General features: G+C 41.6%; 1 protein-coding gene across 4 annotated transcripts in view; it reads right to left on the bottom strand.

Moving 5' to 3' along the window:
- hivep2a (HIVEP zinc finger 2a) overlaps positions 1–16,263 on the bottom strand; it is a 121,426-nt gene extending 105,163 nt beyond the window's left edge. For 3 of the 4 annotated variants that reach the window (XR_010096321.1, XM_063494579.1, XM_063494581.1), the window contains exons 1-2: positions 15,840–16,263; positions 1,534–1,585 (exon numbers count right to left, since the gene is read on the bottom strand). The gene's annotated coding sequence lies outside the window, so the exon portion shown is untranslated. The remainder of the gene's footprint in view (positions 1–1,533; positions 1,586–15,839) is intronic. The other variant, XM_063494580.1, reaches the window with a different exon arrangement.
- Between the last annotated feature and the right edge of the window lie 337 nt (positions 16,264–16,600).

Below are 16,600 nucleotides of genomic sequence, written 5' to 3'. Positions count from 1 at the left end.
ACAGTTCCAGTAAAATGCGATGAGGTGATGTCATCATGAACTCAGAAACTCAAACAGAGACATGAAGATAAGCTGTAACTTGACTTGTTTGGCAAAGGTATAAAACCTCATGGCAGTAATTCCAGTTTGAGATGACAAAATCTGAGAATCAGTGACATGCATATGATGTCTGGCAATTCTGCACTTCTTGCTATGATACAAACCCCTGCTGCCAGCCTGGGGTATATGTTTGCTTTTATTATCCCAAATTTTATTTTATTTCATTTTTCATGCAAATTGGCCATCATTGTGAAAGCAGAGTTAGAGGAGATGGGTATACATTTCCGTTGGATTTCCATTGGATTTGGATCCTTACACAGCGGCTGCTTCTGCCTTTACGCTTCATAATCAGCTCAGCTCACAAAACTTTGGTCTTGGCAAACAAAAGCTCGACCTGATTATTGTGCGTGCGAGGAGGAAAATTAGATCATTTACCAAACAGTACAAAGCATGTTAATGAAAGAGAGTCACAGAAATGTGATTGCAGGCAGCGGGAACGTTAAAGTGAGCTCTATCATTTGCACTCCCAGCTGAGGTCGCACCTCCAATAACGAAGCTGGCCAGTTTCCCCGGCAACCAGCCGGGAGGAAACAGTTGAGAGTAATTCTGGTTAAATGAAAACAGCTCAAATGGCTCCTTGTCTTACCGTCTGTTTTTTCTTTATGAGCCTCCCTCTCTCTCTCATCACAGAAGAATCAGCCATTTTAAAAGACGGTTATTATTGCAGAGAAGCACGACTTCTTAAATGAAAACTCTACTCTTGCACAGATAGTTGAAATATTTTCAACTATTTTCAACATTTTTTCTACACAAACTGCATTTTTAAACAGTTTTCTTGACTTTTTTTTTTAAATTAAAGTGACCTACTGTACTTTTCCTTATTATCTGCGATATAGAGTCTGTTAAAGTTGTGGATGCTCATATTAAACATGGCCAAAGTTTCAAATAATGAAGTCAGTGTAAGTTCAAATAATCCATGTGGCAGAAGTTTTGGCTTCAGACTGGTCGAAATGCTCCTTTTATACTGAGTGATTTAATGACAAAGAGAGGATGTCCTTATATGGACATCTCTGACTATCTTCTTACTGGGGAGTTTTTCCTTTCCGCTGTTGCCAAGTCTTTGCTCATAAGAGGTTGTGTAATTGTTGGGTTTTCTCTGTATTATTATAGGGTTCTTACCGTAGAATATAAAGCATGTTGTGGTGACTGCTACTACTTTTGATAGTGCGATAGGCAACCAGTCACTAGAAGCTGGCTTAAAGGGCAAAATGTCACCTGAGCTATAAATTGATTTATATTACTGAGTTTTAAATATCTTCATAGATAATCACTGACTTGTCAAATTTGACCTCTATTCATTGCACCCGAAATGTTTTACCTAAACTAGCTCATAAATTACTCTATTTGGTGCGCAATGACTGGATGTCATATATTATTTTACACTATAGTCGCGACATACAAGTACACAGCGGTTATTAGGTTTGTGGATCCTACCTGGTGCAACCGTTTGCTTTCTGGTCCAGTTTATCAAGTCCACAAAGTGCCCCTAGAGGAGAAAGACAGATGACAGAATTAGAGCATAATGGCACTCTTATTCAAAACTGCCAGTTTTAAACACACTCTGTGTGCTACATGCATACAAATGGCTGCCTCCTGCACTGGAGTCATGCTGATTTCTGACATATTGCCAAATGCCCATGCAGTCTGTAGCGCAGTATGGTGGTGAAAAAAACCCCACTGGACCGATGATATGAACATGGCTGGGGGATGTTTAACCCACCCATATCCCAAAGCCACATTATCACCAAGATGTGACCCGCAGTATTTGCATAGTTTTGGTTTAGTGCTGCTTGTCCTGTAGTTCAAAACAGGAGCATCTTCAAAAAGCATGCAAATTTCCTTTTTGGCAGAGAGTTAGACATAACGATCAATATTTTTGTTCATCTTTGTCGATTAGGCTACACCCAGCAAAACCAAACATGTTAAAAAAATCATATATAATCAAAAATAATCAAAATCTATGGGGGGGCTTTAGAAATACTAAAAACGGCATTTGTATCACACTTGTCCTAAAAGGCCGGTCATCTGCGTTTGAGCAGTTAAAGCAATATTACTCTCTTTTTTTTTCATTAGATTTGGCAATTTTATATATGCAGCTTTTCCTTTCCGAACGGCTTCTTGGTCCACAAAAAACTGCCCAGGGGTTTTTTCAAAGATGGCTGACAAGTGGTGAGAAAAAAGAGTAGAAATAATAATATTTCCCTTACAGTTCACTAATCTACAGCTCACCAATTAAAGCAGTTACACTGAGTCTATTTCATGCCTTTTAAACTGATGTGTAAAAATGATAAAATGCTGTTTTAATTGGAGTATTGCTGAAGAGTACTTGGTAACCTTCAGTTGGTCGCCTAACAAACATCCAATGAAAATTATTTCCCTACAGCAAATAAGATTTTTAGTTTAGATGGATTAACTTTGTGGCAACAGTTTGGGGAAGGCCCTTTCCTGTTTCAGCATTACAATGGCTGCAGACATGAAGCCAGGTTCAAGAGGAAATGGTTTTCAAGTTTGGTGTGAAAACACTTGGCTGACCTCAAGGCCATAAAACACTTTTGGGATGAACTGGAATCCGTGTTGTCAACCAGGTCTTTCATCCGGCAGCAGCGTTGTACTGAACCAGATTAAATCCCCAACTGAGGTGGGGATAAGTTTATCCCAGGAGACCGACACCACACCTACCGCCAATTTAGAAACACCAGTTAACCTAACAAGCATGTCTTTGGACTGTAACAGGAAACTGGAGCACCCAGAGGAAACCCAGGCAGGCACATGCAAACTCCAAACAGAAATTTCCCAGCCATCTAGAAGGACAATTAATCTTCAGAAACAGTGGCCCCACATGAAACACAAGCCCCACTCTCCTTGATGAAAGTTCAGTGTTGCAGGGAATTATTACTTTCTGGCCGTATCACCCTCAAAACACTCGGCAGCCTTGCTTTGGTATAGGATCATAACCAAAATACAACTAGTTGGCAACCAACTGAGTCAAGTGTCCAATTCCAAAGAGAGACATCACAGACCAGACTCATCAGCACAGACTGACTCAGTCTGACTCCAACGTGTTAACAGTTCTTCTGCATTTAGAAACTAGACAGCAGTAATTTTCAAAGATTTGCCAAACTCTTGCCCTGAAGACTGACTGCAGTCCATCCGAGTTACACAAGGCACCCTTTGCAACTGCCTTGCGATCCATATGCAATCCAAAGATTCAAGGGAATCAGCAACAACTGATTATTTCCTAGTTCTAAGGGGGTTTCTGTCATATATTTCTTAATATCACTGAGCCAAGAGAGCAAAGGGTCTGCGCACTAATAAATTAATAAAAATGAGAAACAAGTCATTAAATATACTAAGGTGTCGTTTACCATAATTGGCAAGCCTGCCCAGTGAGTGCGTGGGAAACAAAAGTGCATTTGTGTTATTTCAGCAGTTACTGACAATTGACACAACACACTGTTCAGGTTTGAGGACGTCTCACATTTTCAGTTGTTTTTAAAGGTGAGAAAGTGATAAGACACTCTCGGCGTACGAATATAAGCGTAGAATTTAAATGGGTGTCAGCTAAAAACACACAGCAGCAATGCTTCTGTAATATCTTCAGAACAGCAGAGGTGACATGCTGATCCTGTGGTTTGTAATCATAAATTCCTAAAAACACGTCTTCAGTAGCTGAAGTCTCTGCTGCCATCTTAGAGGATTGGGAACATTTGACACTGCCATATCAAACCCCACAATGAATCCAGCAATAAGCAAATAAAAACACACGACATCCTGTCTTAGAGCTTCAGATCACTCATGTCATCCGTTTGTCATCTTGATTTTCGCTTTTCTTTTGTCACTTTTTTCTTTGGATGTGATGTTTTTCCATTGTTTTATTTTTTTTAAGCCCACTGGGGTTTCTGTTTAGTCTCACCTGCTGAGATTGGATTTTTTTTTCATCCCCAGATATTTTCTGAAGTGTTTTTATCTTTTGTATGGATATGCAAATACCTCACCCTAAACCTACAGTAGCAGCTGTCTCTGTGTTTTCACTGTGATAATATCAGACTGGGCAAACAAAGCCTGGGAACGGCACACCGATACCAGCTAGAGTGTTTAACGAAGTTTGTTCTTACAGATTTGCATTAACTTTTGATGAAAAACACAGGTTAGATTAAGCTGTAAAAGTAAATATCAATGCATAGTTCAATTATTATGATTTTAAAAAATCCAGACATTTGTGGTAGATCTTTTGTAATGAGCTTTAGGGAGGAAAAACCCTCATATGGATTACACATAATCAGATATAATCAGTTTGCAATGTTTATCTCATTTGATTAATCATTTTTTAATCATTTTCATCATAATTTACCATTTAAAGTTTATCTGCTTACCCTAAATCTGTCCAACCTTCGTCACTTGGATTGACTACATTTCCCAAAATGCCTCTGGACATCCCCCAGAGAAAATGCCAGGGTTCAACAGGGTTTTACCTACACTTGGACTCATCAGTGAAGTATGAAAGTGAGAGTTTCCCAGTGAGAGAAAGTGAGAAGTTTTTAATTGTGCAAACACTCATTGCAACGTATTCTGGTTTGGGTTTCGTTTCTGTGGGTGCAGATATTTAAATACTCCCGGTATGACTGCAGAGCGTCGGCACAAAATAGCGGCAGTAAATTCTGAGTGACTAACATCAAAAAGGGATGTATGTTGGTGTTTGAGATCACAGATTTTTAATCATTTTAAATTATATTATCATACTTAGACATCTAAGATTAAAAGAAAAATCAATACAAGCGAGCGTCTGGGTGTTCATGAAAGCAGGAGTTTGACTGTGTCATCTTACCTGTGAAGTAAGAAATAATTCCTACTATACTCATGATATGAAAGACTTGTATTTACTATTTACTGTTCACTGACCACTTTATTAGGTACACGTTGCTAGTACTGGATTACACGCCCCTCTTGCCCCCTTTTGCTTTTCAAAGTCTTTTCCCTTTTTTGGTGAGCTGGTGTGAACTGTAACCTCAATTTCCTGTTCTTAGCTGACAAGAGTGGCAGACAGTGTGATCTTCTGCTGCTGTAGCCCATCTACAGTACTTCAAGCTTCAATTTGTAATGCATTCAGAGATGCTCTTGGTTATAACAAGTGGTTATTGTGGCCTTCTTGTCTGACCTCTGACATCTACGAGGCATTTACGACTGCTGCTCACTGGAGATAGTTGTGTGGGAAAATCCCAGTAAATCTGCAGTTTGATAGCAACAAAAAGTCACTTAAATCACCTTTCTTCCTTATTCTGATGCTTAGATTGAAGCTTGCAGGTTGTCTGGACCATGTCTACATGCCTAAGTACATTGAAAAGGGAGATGGCCTCAGAAAGGAGCTGAAACTGGTTGGGATGAAGTAAAAGGCTGCAGCAAGACTCGGTATAAACAGAGTCCAAGAATAAGAAGAAAGAGCAGCGTATGGATCACCTTTAAATCTTTCCAAATGTCTCCAAAACTGAGAAAATATGCCAGTAAAACTGCATATACTGTAAATGTAAGGTGATCAGATTCTGTCTGATCACCAGTCCAAAGGCATCCAGTTTACAGTTATAGAAGACATGTTGGCAGAGAAGGTGTTGTATTTGATTTCAGGCCCTTATAGCATACAGTGTCATGACAGAAAACAGCAGCTTTTACAATGATATTCAAAATTATTCAACTATAGTTTAAGCTGTCAAATTGGCAGTGTAGAGTACAGTAAAGGAGAACAGGATGACAGCGGTGTCATCTGGGATTTCCTGATTACAAAACACTGATTTAGCTCCACTGTCTGATGCATAAATGCATGAAGTGAGACTAATTACAAGCTGCTGAGAAAGTAGGCCAGTTTGAGTAAAGGTCTCTCTTTCTCCCTCTCTCCATTTATTTCTGTAGCATCGCTATGTCCATTTGAAAAGCCGCAAACACACACACAAAAACACGCACAGCCCACCTGACAGCATGTTCAGCGCCTGACTTTGCGTAAAAAGAGATTAGATTTCAATATCAGCCTCTTTTCTCCTCCACTCCTCCACGTGTATAACGGTATGAAACTAAACCACTGTGGAACAATTTATCTGGTACACCCAGTCAACCACCTCATTAGGCTTTGTGTGTGCATATGTGTGGATGTGTCTTAATAATTCACCCGTCGCTGTCAGGACCTCGGTCACCAGAGCGCTCTCAGGTTCCTTTACAGCTCTCAGGTGATCGCGCACACTCACACACACACACACGGGAAAAATTGTGCAATTGCATTCAAAAGCGGCACAATGCAATGAGATAAACTTTATATGAGTTCAGTGTGCCGTTTGCTGAGCGCAGTGTTAGCGTGCTGTGGGTGCATTATGTTGCAAAGCAGATTGTGCACTTCTTTGTTGGTAATAATCCACTCTGAGGTGTCTCATACAATGGTGGTACAACAACAGAGTGAGTGAGGCAAAGGATAACAATATACAGAGTGGAACAAAGTTCCTATTGTCAAATCTTTTCTCATGGAGTGAAATCCAGCAAGGTTAAATGATATAATCTGAATATCAGCGGCTATTTTTTCACTGAACTATGACATGTGGAATGTATTTTTTGGCAGTAAAATATGAAATATGAGAACGATATATTTGAATATTTCAACTTTTCCAACTGTTTATCAGTCAAAAACACAATATTTACTCTTTATATTAGGGTCTATAGGTTCATGTGCACGTGCATGCTTTTACCAGCGAATCAGTACCGAATGAACACCCTGCACACCAGTGAGCCGGAGCTGCAATGAAAGCTGTGTGCATCTGTATGTGTGAAGGGGATATGTCTTCACACCATGCCATACATCTGCAGTCATTTCAAATTCTCCAGCTATGATGTGTGCACTGTGATAATTGACAGCAAATGCTAACCTAACACGTCTGCAGCGAACCGGCTGCAGCACAGTCAGCGGTGAGACAGACGAAGAGACAGGAGGAGAGGCAGAGCGCTGCAATAAGAAGTATGTGAAAAGAAAAATGGAGGTTGTCGAACAGACATTTGGAATTGAATTCTCTGGATTCTTGTGTTGAATTCCAACTATTCAAAGTAATTTAACCCTCTACTGCATGACTTTTTAATTTTTTGGGAAAAAATTATTTCTCCCTATTTTGGGGGAGCTTTAGGGTCCCTAATAATATATCAATCATAAAATTTGACACCCTGCCCCCCCCCAAACAGATATTGGTTTGTTGCTTCAAGGCAACACTGTGCGACAAGGGTAGTAAAATGCCAAGTTATTCTATAATAAGTTGTATTAGTACAACAAGGATGAACAAATAAATAAACAACAAATAAACAATGTAAACATTTCACAAACCAATAAAACACCAAAATGCATCCAACATTTGACCCTAACCCTATGCACGCGCGTGCGCGCGCACACACACACACACACACACACACGCACGTTGTGTTTCCATCACTTTTGTGGACATTACATTAACTTACATTAATTTCCTGGAGACTTATCCTGACTCTACCCATCATAAGTCCCTGCCTGAACCTTATCCTAACCCTGACTCAAGCCTTCACCCTAAAATTGAATGATTTACCTTGCAATTTGTCCCCATAAAGTAGGCGAGACCTCACAATGTGAGTGTGTAAACAAATTTGTGTCCCCACAACAATAAGTAATACACGACCACACACACACACACAGCAATATTGGTATGGCAGGGATCAGGCCCACACAATGTGCTTACACATGGCCCACATACCGCAAAGAATGATGGCCCTTTGGTGGCCCAGACCTGGTTTGCCAGAGGTGGTCCACACATGGGCCAGCACAAGGCCAGTTTCAGACACCCTAGTCGTCCTGTGCTGGCCCATGTGTGGATTACCTCTGGCAAACCTGATCTGGGCCACCAAAGGGCCGTTATTCATTGCGGTATGTGGGCCATCTGTAGGTGGTATGCAGCCACGGGCCAGTTGTAGACACACTGCTGGCCCTGTGCTGGCCCAGAACAGTTTCAGCTCTGGCCTCAGATTTCAGCATAATGTGTACCTTAATCAAGCCATGCAATAACAACATGTGCCAGAACATGCAAAACAGTGCAAAAGTAACATACCGAAACTGTTCAGACAGTGAATGGACTGATTTTTATATAGCGCTTTTCTACTCTCCCAGAAGTGCCGACTTGATACCAGATCCTGGCCAGACCTGCTTGCTATGTGGGCACTAACACACACACAGACACAGTTACTTTACCAACTGACCCCTGACCCCTGAGCTCCTAAGTGTCCCTCAAACCTCATTCAGGCATCCACTCCTCTACTTCACTGTCACTCCCTGAAAGCTCACTGTCCTTACTTTCTGAGGACAGAAAGTGCACATTCCCTTGGTTTCCTTGCATAAAAGGTATTTACATCCATGTCCTGTAATTATGAGTAGATTGTAAAGTAAAAAGCATTGACTATGATCATATAAATGCACACAAACACATCTCTACACACATATGCAAATGCACTATAGTGCCTGAAAAAAATTGGGCTAACTGCGCAGTGTTGCCTTGAGGCAACGAATGAAAATTAACAGTTTTACTATATAAATAAATTTAAAAAAGTAGAAAAAACAATCAAATATGCTTCTTAACATATTCATGCACATACAAGTATTTTTTAATATACATTTATTTCACTATAAACATGTAAAATAGTGATCTTTATCTTGCCTCTGAATGGAGACATCTCTCATGTACTGCAGCTTGCAGAAAGGGGTCCTGCCCCCCCCAAATATAAGTCACACCACCTTCAACTCATCATTTTATTGTAAAGAGATGTGCCTGGTAGCATTATTTGAAAAAAAAAAAGTTTTTTTTTTTTGAAGGGCCAGTGTAAGGCATAAAAATGTGGTTTGTTGCCTCAGGGCAACGCTATGCAGTAGAGGGTTAAGCCTTGCTATTGTTTTTTGAGCCAAAACGGACACCGTGAGTCCAAAGTTCCTGCTGCATGCATAAGACTTTCTGGACAGTGGCATCCAGAAAGATAAATGTAATGTAATCAGATGAGGATTCTGGTCACAGCATGAACCTGTCCCACATATATGTGTGGCCACATGACAGATAAGAAATATTTATTACATCTATGGCAAATCCAACAAGGAGACATGTTTGAAAGCCTTGAAGAAAACTGGACATTGAGTTTTTCAATTTGAATTTTGAAATAATGGTTAAGAGATCCTTTATTATTAAGCAAAATTCTCCCACTATTTAAATTTAAAGCTGTAAAGAAGCTGTTGTGTAAGATTAACAGTCTAAACGCTGTATTTTTAAACTCAGTATAAGCCCAACTTTTTGAGGTGTGGAGGTTTTTCAGGGGACTTTGACTTCTGTCTGCTAAACATTTGGTTTTCAGACTTTTTGTTCTCCAGGCACAACAACAGAAAAGCCTATGTGAATAATAAAGTAGCCCCTAGCTTATCTGATCTGGTCTTCTTTGATTGCAGCCACTTTTGACAGCCCTTCAGTGGAATCTGGACCTATATCTTCTTATCAGACACTTCCACACATTGTTCTTCTGGTTCATATCCAGTGCTCTTTTGAAGCAGTTGAAGGGATGTTTAGTTTCACAAGTGCCTTTTAAGCTACATGCCATATGTTATCATTCAAGAGCCTCCACAATAGCTTTTGCAATACTGTCTATAGGTAATTTCTCCTTTAGGTGGTGGGTCACACTTGTGGTTAGTTGTAATTTGCCCCACAAAAGAAACAAGCTGTTCGCTGTGTTTGCAAAGGCCTTTGATGAGCCATGCCATCACCTGGAAACTGCACAAGCAGCCTGGGGTTTTTCTGTGACAGAGGCTTTTTAGGGGAAATGAGTTAAAACAAAGGAGAGACACAGTGAATTCGCAAGTCATTAATGTTTTTCGCAGTTATATTTCAACAATAATGTATGGATTTCACAAAATCCCACAACACCTCACAGAACACCAGTCATCCAGGAACCACGGCATGACGAAAAGTAGCACAATCAACTGCTTCACTGAGTCTGACTCAAATTCCCACATCAGGCACTGGTGACAACAGCCGAGCGGTTGAACCCGTTCGGTGCAGGTCTACTCCAAGCTGCTTTCACAGCTCTGAACTCTTCTGTTCATTATCCAGTGAAAGTGTCGAGCGTGCACGATGGCTGATTGTCAGCGTGTGAGGATGGCATGGGTAAATCTCCAGAGAATTCACAGTGAGCGCGTGTCATTTGTCCAACCTCCCGGACCTTCTAACCAGGCACCCCACTGCTGTAGTGAAAGAGTGTCTGAAGTGGACTACTTCCTGCTGTGTGCTGCACGTGAGAAACGGCATCTTTGATAGTAGTCCTGTGCTGATTCTAACAACGAAGGGTCAGCAGTTTAGAGGCACTTCCCAGTCACATAGCAACAAGTGAGTTGGCAAAAACTGAAGAACGGTATCCAACTTTTCCTCTCTCTTTCATTACTTGGTGGGAACATTGGACGGCACTTACACTACTGTTATCTTCACTTTACTTTCGCTTGTCTGCTAAAATTAAAGGAGTGAAGAATAAATACATTATACAGTTTAAGTTTTCTTATCTTGTTTCTGTTACGTGTTATTTCATTAATAAATGTATTGATTTCTTCGTTACAATTTTTTCTCTGTTTTAGTCAAACTTTCTGTTAAACAAGATATATATTACCGTCTCTTTTTCTTGAAGTTAGAGACAAAGAAGACTCAATATCAGTATCAGGCCTGAGAAGGTCAGAACACTACATCACCAGACGTAATTTTAATGTCCTTGAATTTATACAGTGCTTTTCTAGTCTTACTGACCACTCAGAGCACTTTAAACAATTACATTTTTAGCCGTACATTCATACAGCACTTTATTCTACACACTTAAAGCACTTGATCTTATTCATCATCATCTTTGACCAACATCCAGGTCGGTTGTAACAACCTTGTTACAACTAAAGAAAGTTGCACTGAATTTTTTCGTTTTTGGTGACTGATTGTGAATCGTTCACAATCATGACAAACTGGTCGACCTGAAGTTGAACAAGCAACACCCTCAAACTCAAGTTGGGAGGCAACTTTCAATCTGAAGGCAATCGTGCAGGTCGCCTGGTGGAAAGCAACTTGTCGCCAAACATTCGCGGTCTGATTCAGACAGACTGTGATCCCAATGTTCCCTCTAAGCTGCGCACGTGTGCAATTGCGCACTGCTGGCATGGTCTCTGCGCACAGAAAATCTGTGTTGCGCACAAAAAAAATCTAACCTGATTTGAAATTAAAATTAATACTTTAACAATTCTGTTTTGCAGTGTTAGTCAGTAAGTGACTGGCTGCTCCTGTATGGGATTAGAACGATTCCACCTTATCCCACAGTCCAGCCAATGATGCGATTTACATTCGTATATACGCAGCTAATCAACGTGGTTGACAGGCTATGACAGCGTACTTATGTGCCGAGCAAAGCGGCGTGGCTGATGTGGAGTGAAGCCACATTAATGACAACGTGTACAACCATTGGAGATGTGAGCAGGACAGACGGAACAATTACGGAAAAAGTGTGGACTTTATACCAGTTTTTAAATTGTTTTGATAGGCCACGTAAAACCAGAGTTATGATAAAAATATCTGCAATGTTTGGTTTTCTTCCTGAATACTATCGTTGTTTATATTTACTGCGGGAACAAACGGTAAAACAGCGTTTTATAAGGAAAAAGGCTCGAAAGCACTCTCCGCCTGTGAGCAAAAACAAACTCCACCCACCTTTCCTATTCGTCCAAAAAAGTACTATGTCGACCAATCAAAAAATGATATGGCAACGTGACATCTAGTTGTTACGAAACTGGGGGAAGTTTTAGGACTTGATGCGGTGCTTTGAGATGTGAGTGATTTGAGACGTTTAGCGCAAATCTTGTGTAGTTAGTGTGTAGTGTAGTCAATAGTTTTGTTGTGTGTGTCAGAACAATGAGACGACTGCTGAATGTTACAGGTGTTACAGGAGTGATTCATCTCCTGTTGTCAGGCCTGCAGGTATCAGGCTGTTGTTCTCCTTTATCTCATAGTGGACAGAAATTATTTTTTGGAGTGGCACAAATAATTTGTGTGGCATCAGATTTGATGCAGAACAGCTGATTGTTCTGTAAATAGTTTGAAATGTTTATTTAAAAATGCCTTGGCTGCATTTAAAAAAAATAGCTGCAAAAAAACTTTGTTGTTTGCCAAACTGAGTTACTTTTTTAAAGAAGTAACTATATAATTAATTGCCCAGCATTGGTCATTATATACTGTATTTTGCAGACAGAGAGCTACAGACTCTCTCCCAGACCACAGACTCATAATACATGTCAGAGCTTTTTTTTTAAAAGAAAGAAAGTTGTGTTTTCAAAATTGGAGTTCAAGTTATTTTTACTTCCAATAGTGTTAACATACTACACAGGTCATGAACAAGATTTTTTTTTTACATTTTCATTGTAAGTGGGCTAAAGCAGTTAATTAAAAGTAGTCTAACATAAATGTAAATGCTGTAATTTGATTATCTTAATAAACCATGTAACTTGGATGGATTAGATGCTGGCATGACCACATTGCACACGTCTGATGTCGCTCACAGTGGTCCAAGGGATCGCTCAGGGAGTTTGTGTGTTCGCTCAGACACGTGAAAAATTAGAGGGAACATTGGTGATCACTCTTAGGCAGCTGGTTGTCACCACCATCCTGCAGCATTTGCATCACTATTTATGATATGATATATTTTATAATCTCCTTTGGGAAATTTGCTGTGGACTTAACTGATTCCACAGGAAACACCTTTGTAAAGAGTCAATAAACATTAAAATAAACTGTTATTTAAAAGCTTTATTGAAGCTAAATGATTTTTTTAAACTCTTGGGTTGGAATTCCAGGACTCTATTTTGGGATTTATGGAGGAATTTCATAATTTCATTTTCTAATCTTTGAGGTCCTGGAAGTAGTTATCGTCAATTTCTGTTCAATGTGTATTTCTGTGTATGTCAACACCAACAGTGAATTGCTGTATCAACACAACCAGACTGCATGTAATTGACAACTTGACCCCAGTCAATTGCAAACTGATAGCAGATGAACTCTGTCTTATTTCCATGTTAACACATTAAAATTGCGTTGAAGAAGGCAACTGACTACAAGTGGTCACATACCCAGTCTTCTTCGGAGCAACCGTTTCAAAGGCAATGAGATTACAAGTTCATTGCACACGGTTGCCATAATTTTTGTTAGTGTCACCAACCACTGGTTGCCCTAGGGTGACTATAGCATAATGTACATCTCTTCAGGAAGGAACCAGAGTACCCAGAGGGAGCCCACGCAGTCACAGGGAGAATAACACTCCGAAGGCCCCAGATGGGGTTCGAACTAGCAACTTTCTTGGAGTGAGGTGACTGTGCTACCCGCTGTTATTGTAGGTTGTTACATATGTAGGTTGTTGTTACATAAGATCACACTGCTTCATCAACATAAATGACTTTTCAGACAGCTGCTGCTTAAATCTGGCATACTGATTCATGCAGGCAGCTGCCCTTGAGCTAACACCGCTGTTGCGGCCAAGCCACTAGGCTATCCATAGGCTTAAGAATGGTGTGTCCCAAATGCTAACACAGCAACTTCTAAATTAAAATGCTCCTGAAACTGTGCCAGCCCTGGCACAAGCGTGATATATGTCAAAAAAAATCTCCAAGACATTAACCCAAGGACTGTTAGCACTTTATGAACCTTTTCAACCCCGCTGCGTGCTGCTTGTACAAGGGTAGTTTGCTGTATGTTGGGAAGACATAAGAGTTCCCACAAGGCCTAAGTAATAAATTAATTGAATGTTTAGTGCTGAAAATCTTCTCACACCTCATGCATGTTCTCCATACGCCCGTCCTCCCTGGTAACAGTGCACTTGTGTGTGTGCGTGCCTGGATGCTTGCTCCTACGCAGTAGCTACACCGCAATGGCCATCTGAGGTGGCAGTAGGACAGATGGTACGTAGGTCGGCCTTCCCCCGTGCACGCTCTCAAACATCCATCCATCACTGACACGTGCACGCACAGAGTCAGCAGCATGTTCCCTGACAGCAGAATACATACTGTAATCATCTCTTCAGCTGCAGGCTACGAATGCCACCAACACCACGAGCACATTCAGGACTCATTTCTGTGGCTGCTTTTTCCTTCTGCAGCTTTGACCAGCAGAAAAGAGGCATTCATCTGCAGTTATTCTTGCCATATTTCTCATTATTTCACAGTCTCCAAAGCTTTTTGCTGTTTCTATAAATAGCATGCGCATGGTGTCCATTGTAGTCTAAAATTAGCCACCATCCCTGAACAAAAAGATAATAAAAACACACAAATGCATTATTTAAATAAAATTGTTATTGATTCCACTTTTGCAATTTTACTTTTACTATTCATTAATTATGAATCTATAATTTCTTTCACTTTTGTTTTATACTTTTTTTATCTTTCTTACAATTTATCATAAAATGTTACTTATTTGATAACTGCATGCTTTTGTAGAGAAGCTCTTTGTTTGAACTTTCTGTCACACATTAAACATCAAACAAATGCTCTGAGATCCAGAAAGTCATGTTGTCTGCAGCTTGGCTGCATGCTGCCCTTCAGCTGTTTCAAACCTGCACTTCAGACCTCACCCTGCCAATCATGTGCACTGCTGTGAGTGTCCTTGAGCAGGATCTTACCACCTGTTGCATGCAGTTGCGTTTGACCCTGATCTTTGACCTCTGACCTAATGGAACCCAGCCTGCAGAGATGACCACTACGAGATGATAATATAAATCTTCTTTGGAAATGAAGACAGGCTGACATATTTTCCAGGAGAGTACAGAGGGAGAGGGAGAGAGGGAGTGAGAGCAGGAAGAGCGGCAGGGCCGAGCCGTTAGTCGCAGTCTCCCCGGCTGGGGCCCCTCTCTAGACGGCAACACGTCATGGAACATTCCCGGAACCAGCCAGCGCACCACCCACCATCTCTCTCTCCCTCTCATACACAGACACATACACAGAGGAAACAAACGATGAGCATATGAGATAAAGTCACCCCCATCCGAAAAAGAAATGGCCAGTGTTCCCCTGTTCGTTTTCGGCACGCACAGTGTAAACCAGCGCTTAGGTACTGTAGCAACAAGAGTCGTTTGTGACTCTCGGAGGAGTGTCACACTGATCATACTGTAGCAGCAACAAGGAAATACCAAAGAGTGCGCGGAGGTCACAGCTTCAACTCACTTTTGAACATTCCACGCGCGCTGTAGAGTGATTAAAGGAGTCCCACATGAACGTCAGAAGGAACTGCAGGTAAAGGTCTATTAATCAAACCAACCTGCCGTGGGTTTGTGCTAAATAAAAATCAACCTTCGGACGCAAAAATCACACCAATCACACACCATCCGAGTTTCCACTTTCATCGCTTCCTATCCACCAACATGTACCCTCCCTCTCTCCCTCACTGTCTATCTCTTCCCCGGCCTTGCAACCAGCCTGGCCGTGCAGGCTACTGCAAATTCCTCAGGATATTACGCAACCTGGGTAATCTGCATGCAATGCAATGCGTGCCCGGGGTATTCCCCCAGCATAGCCTTGTCTTTATAAGCTAAGCAAAAGCTCAAGTGCCTTGAAAAGATGCCATAAATGTCCACCATGGCGCATAAAATCCCACTGTCAGTGTGATATGTGTAAGAATATGATCCGTAAGCTTTCGTTTTCCCCTCTCCGCTCTTACCTTCTGTCTGCGCTCCGGCTGTGCGTCTCCGTGCGAAAATGACAACAAGCAGCCCGGTGACAGCAGATCCGATTCCGGGCGAGCTTCGCTCGTCGCTCCGCTACAAACAGCCAGGGGGTGGTTGTTAGAAATCCACAACAGTCGAGGGGGGAGCGCTGGAAACGTCGCAGAGAAGAAGCCGACGAGGAAAAGTTGCGCGTAAAATTGGAAGGAATCCTCTGCGAGCGGATTTCTGCTGCCAGAGCTCCACTCCTGCAGTCAGACAGACAGTAAATGTGTGCGTCTGACTGTGTTGTGAGTGTGTATGTGTGCGTGTGTCAGGGTGAAATCAGGAGACACATACACACGCACACACACACTCATACGCACACGGGGGTTATTCCAAGCGCCACTTCCCAGAATAGCAGCATAGAGGAGAGTGAGAGTGAGAGAGACGGAACGGCAGAGAGCGAGGAGAGAGGGCGTGTGTGTGTGTGTCCGCTTGTACGCGCGCGTCCGTGCAAATGTGTGTGCCGCTGTGACGTCGTCGGATCCCCCAACGCGCAACCAGGGCAGAGGGAGGGGAGGGGAGGAGGAGCAGTGGCCGAGGAGGAGGCTCTGTCTGCCGGCAGAGAGAGAGCAGGATTCCCCGGTCACCTCTGGAGCGACCTGTCTGTCTGACTGCCTGCCTGTCTCCGTGCCTTCTTTTTGCTTGCACATCCATAGATATACAGTAAAACGGAACACATTCAAAAGCATTATTTGCGAATTGGACTTCAAAA

The sequence above is a fragment of the Pelmatolapia mariae genome, linkage group LG15 (genome assembly GCF_036321145.2).
Source record: "Pelmatolapia mariae isolate MD_Pm_ZW linkage group LG15, Pm_UMD_F_2, whole genome shotgun sequence".
Taxonomy (NCBI): domain Eukaryota; kingdom Metazoa; phylum Chordata; class Actinopteri; order Cichliformes; family Cichlidae; genus Pelmatolapia; species Pelmatolapia mariae.
Note: the sequence above shows the minus strand (reverse complement) of the source record. Positions and strands in the feature narration are given on the sequence as shown.